This window comes from Dreissena polymorpha, chromosome 2 (genome assembly GCF_020536995.1).
Source record: "Dreissena polymorpha isolate Duluth1 chromosome 2, UMN_Dpol_1.0, whole genome shotgun sequence".
Lineage (NCBI taxonomy): Eukaryota > Metazoa > Mollusca > Bivalvia > Myida > Dreissenidae > Dreissena > Dreissena polymorpha.
Window position 1 is genome coordinate 103,415,403 of NC_068356.1, and position 6,128 is coordinate 103,421,530.

Genomic DNA, 6,128 nt, shown 5'->3' on the forward strand with positions numbered 1-6,128 from the left:
TTTTATAACCCAACATTTTTCCGTGAAACTTTTATTGTAATGTGTATAGTTTTCGACGTCAAATGACTTAAGCTTTATGATCACAAAGTTTCTGATGGAAAGTGTGTAGTTTTTCTAGAATAACTTACAGTAGCAAATTTATTTTTTATATCTAATAGAATCACGTTTGTAAAAACTGAAAATTGCATTCCACATAGAAAAGCGTAAATGAAATCATCATCGAATATTTACTTTGGGAAACGGTTGCTTTTGACTCTTTGATCAACAGTTCACTAGCCCTTTGTCATGCAGTATGTTGTCGTGTTATACATACAGTATAAGGACGGGAATACACGTTTTGGTAAAAGGCAAAATTCAACTATAAGTATCGCTTTCTTAACCCATTTATGCCTAGCGTCTATAAAAAAGGCCTTGGCAAACAGCGTAGACCCAGATGAGACGCCGCATGATGCGGCGTCTCATCAGGGTTTGTGCTGTTTGCTTGAAGGAATTTCTGTAAGTAATATTCTAAATATAGAAATAAATATACTAGACATCCCTAATTTTGGAAATAAATTGATCCAATTAAGAAGGATGGGAGAGTCCACTTGGCATAAATGGGTTAAATAAAACCATGCGTTTTATAAATAAGTATTACGCTAAACAACAATCAAGAAAGATGTTTTCTCAATAGTATACTATATGGAAATATGCGCATGCAATACACTATAAATATATCACAACATGTATTGACGTAACTAAACAAACGAAAAAAATAAACAACATAATTTTTCAAAATGAAGTAAACGCCGTGTTTAACTTAAACCGTTCTGCGAATAAACAACAACAACACAGAACATAACAAATAAAAATATAAAATTATAGCTTCATGAAAGTAAACTATGTAAAAAAAACAGCACACTTAATTGATTAAAACATGGTTTTCATGAATAAACAGTAAGCATTATGAATTTTAATATCATTTCTTTTTAAAAGCTGCTTTAGCATGAAACAGTAAAACGAAAAAAAGCAAACTGCTTCACACATGCTATTACCTATTTTTGAAAAATATACTTTTTAAATAGTAAACAAATATTACTTAACTTTGTTGAGGTCAAGAGATGATAGGGACCTTGCCTACTAATGTTATTGTAATTTTGTTGTGCTCTTCTTGGAATACATTTTAAAATACATACACGTAGCATAAATAATGAAACGATAAACGATGGTTACACATTAATCACTAAAATAAACTGTACATGTATTCAAAGACATTTGCATGATATTGACAACTATCTCTTATTACAACATTTTGCCTTGGATAATGATCTGCTTAACATGAATGCAACCAGAAACTTAAACCAAAAAAGAAAAACAACACTGATATGTGTGAGACCAATATCAATATATGTTTCTATGTGTGAAATGAAGACTTAGGTCACAGATGTATCTCATATGATGTGTGAAAAGAAGGTCAATTAAAATGCGTCTTTGGTCAAACTCACATCGCCTTCATAAAAATATTCATCATCAGTTATTTGGGTAGGTAAGCTTGAACTGATGGAACTGCTGGTAGCTCTACAAGTACATATTACAAAGTTCACCAGTACACGTTCATCATTCAACCTTGTTTGACAAAAATGACACTACATTATTAGATCGTGTATTCGGTAATAAACCTTTTGAAGTATAATTATTAATGTATGTAATGCTTTTGAAGCAAAAGACTCAACTAAGACGTACCTCGATTTAACCCATGTATGCATAGCGTCTAGAAAAAAGACCTTGGCAAACAGCGTAGACCCAGATGAGACGCCGCATGATGCGGCGTCTCATCTGGGTCTGCGCCGTTTGATTAAGAAATATACTAAATATAGAAATAAATATACTAGACATCCTTAATTTTGGAAATAAATTGATCCAATTTAGAAGGATGGGAGAGTCCACTAGGCATAAATGGGTTAAGACGTACCTCTATTTAACATTTACGATAATTGACTAGTGTTCGTGTTAACGTTAGATTACTTCATTTTTACTTCATATCTTTAAAAATTGAGACATGTACGACCCCAAATCTAATTTCGGGGTAAAGCTCAGAAAAACATTTGAATCCTACCGTAACAAAATCACCGCCGGATCTCACGGACATTCCGGAAAACCTCCCAGAGTCGTCAGGGAGCCGGAAATTACGGATTCCTCCATGCGAAAGTGGAGCACGCCGTAGTCCTTCAAGACGGGCCGATAAAGCGTGACCAGCCCGATATGAGAGCTAATGTCAGTGTCGGGGATAGCGACCGAGTACAGACGTAACTAAAGGGAGAATATCAAGAGTTGGTATACAAAACAAAACAAACAAAGAGTTATGTTTACTCATAACGCACCTATATTTTAATGAATTTATGAAAAATAAGACTCGTCCCCAAACATTAATCGGGGTTGTTTGCAGTTAAATGAGTGATGAAACGGAATTGGTCAGTTTGGATAAGCAAACGATAAGGCAATTGCATAGCTTCGTAGTGTGTTTTTTTCAATCAAAGTATTCCGACAATAGTATTGTTCAAAAGAGTATTTCAATACTGTTCATGTTTTATTGCAGTAAATAATTACATGTCATGGTGTAGTCTAAGGTTGATTGTAAGGGTCGTTGCGCGTTTAAGGATATAACTACTGCTATTACGAGTATGTTTGGACCAATTAAATACGAATTCACTGACGCTGCATGTAGAAATAGTCCTTCAGCCAAGTACCCAAAATTGAGGTGGGGTGTACCAGTAAGGGGGGCAAAACTACATCTAATATCTTGGAAGATGCATGCAAGTAGCATATGAAAATGGTTGATAACAGTCTGGTACTGGCAGCTTCTGGTATTTTTTTCTCTTTTGAAGATGGGGGCCTCAATCAGCTTAATTTTCATACATTGTCTAGGAGAAATTTGAACCGAAGTAGGGTCAGTATACACTTTGACCCCCCAAAAATTGCTACAAAACGTATTTTTTCTGATCCAGGTAGGGTAGAAGGTCCTTAAAAGCATATTGAAAGTCTACCACCATCGGACCTCCGGAAAGTTGTGTTTTTTCAAGATGGCCGCCAAGACGGCCGCAAAGACCTAATAATGATCATAACTATGTAACTATCCAATCAAATTTGACGAATTTGGTGTCTTTACCTAGGTTTCAAGGGGCAAAGAACACATAATGATCATCAGAAATTGTTTAAGTTTAATTTAGTACACACAAATTCAACATGGCGTCGACAATGGCCGCCAAGATGGCCGCCAAAATCTATTTATGATCATAACTATGTTACTTTCAACATTATATAGGGGGCAAAGAACACATTAATATCATCAGACAGAGTGTAAGTTAATTATGTTACACAGAAATTTAACATGGCGTCCTAAATGGCCGCCAAGATGGCCTTTAAGATGGTCGCTTAAACCTATAAAATGATTTTAACTATGTTACTATCCACTCAAATTTGACGATTTTAGTGTCTATACATAAATTTCAGGGAGCAAAGAACACATAAAGATCATCAGACATTATTATATTACGCACAAATCCAACACAGCGTCAAAAATGGCCGCCAAGATGGCCGCCAAAACATATTTATGATTATAAAATATGACTTTGTAACTATCCACTCAAATTTGATGAATTTGGTGTATATACACAGGTTTCAGAGAGCAAACAACACATTTATATCACATTTGTATCATCAGACAAAATGTAAGCTAATTATGTTCTACAGAAATCCAACACGGCGTCCAAAATGGCTTTCAACACAAAACGAAGGACCACAAGTCCATAACTTGTTACTCAAACGTTATGGTTGTTATGTAAAATGCCATAATTTAGGAGACAAGAAACACTTTAATCGAACTGAGGTCATCACTAAGGAGTTGAATACTCATAAAATCCAATATACGACATTTGGAAGAAAGAATGAACCAGCACATGACTTCATGATAGGATAAGGTTTTACTTACTTCTGTAGACTTGATTTTTTACCGTTGCTGAAAATCATTGAAGATTAATAACAGCCTGAATAAGCACAAGTTCTTTCAAAAGGTTACTATTTTACGCTTTGCGTTCCTTTGACTATTTATTTACATAAAAGCGTAAGTAGATGGTCTTATTGTCCCTTTCGGAGTTATGCAGGATCAAGATGAGCAAATATGCATCCTCGCCACCAACGTTGTGGTGCTACGACGGGATCGTTATATTGTATTTAACAATTTGAACGTCTGCATCCCCTAAAGACACAACAACATAGCATCACATTTTAGTCAGAGGTGTGCTGATCAGAGCACGTTCACTGAATCTACATAAAACTCGGCTATTGCGTTATATTAGTCGCCCTTCTCCAAGGTTAACGATGCAGCAAAGTGTCACCATCATGCATCTGTTTCATGAATACAGTTCATCACAGCCTCACATGATGTGTCTACAGCATACTATTAAATTGCCTGAGCGATCTGAGGCTTATCTGCTGTACAGAGTATGTTCTTGGCTTCAAAGAAGGCAGCAGGATGGGAGCTCAGTTCATAAGACAATACGACTGCAAGGGAAGGATCTCCATATTTTGACACCACCAGAAAACGCTGGAACAGAAGAGCAGGATCAAAAGCACTGTCAGAAGCTATATTAACAGCCAAGCTATTCCAAAGAGACTTGGCTCTGTATTTCTCGTGAATTTATACGCAAAGACCGACTTTCCTATGATATCTTTTATGATCGTTTTCCAAGCGCCTAAATTGCATGAACATCCACATGTGACCCAGCCACTATCCCATTGACCATGTTTCTGAGAGAAGGGTCAGCTGTATATGGTGATCAGGTTGTAATCTGTGTCTGCATTTTTTCTAGATCAGAAGGATGCACGCTTCAGTTGAGTCTTTGTGTTGTGAACTTGTAGTATAGATCAGGTCTGTGAAATTTTGCATCGCACTGTTGTGCTCGGATGTTGCAGATAGGGTCCAAGGGGTTTGCATTTCCTCAGTCATTCCACTGCCGCGAGTAAGACCACGTGTGCTCTATAAAAACATCATTAATGTTTGCTCAATAACAAGATCAAGTCCTAGCCCAGCCCAGCCCAGCACTTATGGCTTCTACAAACAACGTGAAAACCAATACCCAACTTTCGATAAACGTCCGGGTGCGTTTCCTCTGGGTTGCTTATTTGCTGCAGATATATGTAGTAATACGCAGATTGTAACCGACACAAGCCAAGGCTGTGTAATTTTTGCGCTCCGTAAAAATCTAGTATTTAAATGCTTTAAAGCTAGGTTATCAAACATATATAAAAGCTTCTGAAAGCAAAGTATCAAAGGTTTCGTATCGCGACGGAAACTTTGTAATAAAAAATATAAAAAGTGTGAAATTGATGTGAAAACTAAAATGAAATATCTAGGTCAAGTGATAATGAAAAAGTCAACAAAGATGGCGGCCCGCCATTAGTGTTTCTTCGGGAACGCGATCTGTTTGGTGAGCGAAAGCCACAAAAGGTAGAATGGTTGAGACATGAGGAGTTATACAACGCAATAGCCCAACGCATCGACCCAAGCCACATAACAGGACTTCAAAGAGTACGTACTATGTGGCGTATCTATGTTGACAATTTGAGTGACAAAGTTGTTTTGATGTCAGATGGTGTCCAGCTAAGAGGACGCATTATAAGTGTCTTAAATACCAATCCAGATAGACTAGATGGTGAAAACACTACACGCGTGTGTGTTAAAAACATTCCTCTCTCTGTCGACGATGGACTTATCACCAGAACATTAACGTTAAAGGGCCTTGACGTTATTTCAAACAAACTACGCATGGTAAATTGACCAACTGTTGCACCGGTGACCGAATCTGTATAGTAAAAAACATCGTCCCTCAAGGAACCTCTTCCAAAAACAATGCAGTTTGGACAGTTTATTGGACTTGTACTGCACAACGGACAACTAACTGTCTCGCCTATAAAACCAAAGTGCTCCAAGTGTCTTGAAGAAGGACACGTTTTCAATGCATGCCCAAATGACTGGGGTGTATGAAGAGTGAATACAAAGGGTCACAGGCAATCTGAATGTGATAATTACACAGTTACCTGTGTGATACAAACACTACTCATCCAACACAGACGACGAGAACACGAGGAAC

The 6,128-nt window shown here is 37.1% G+C and overlaps 1 protein-coding gene across 3 annotated transcripts in view; it reads left to right on the forward strand.

Moving 5' to 3' along the window:
- LOC127868329 (uncharacterized) overlaps window positions 1–6,128 on the forward strand; it is a 32,868-nt gene that overhangs the window by 12,161 nt on the left and 14,579 nt on the right. The gene's annotated exons all lie outside the window — the stretch shown is intronic.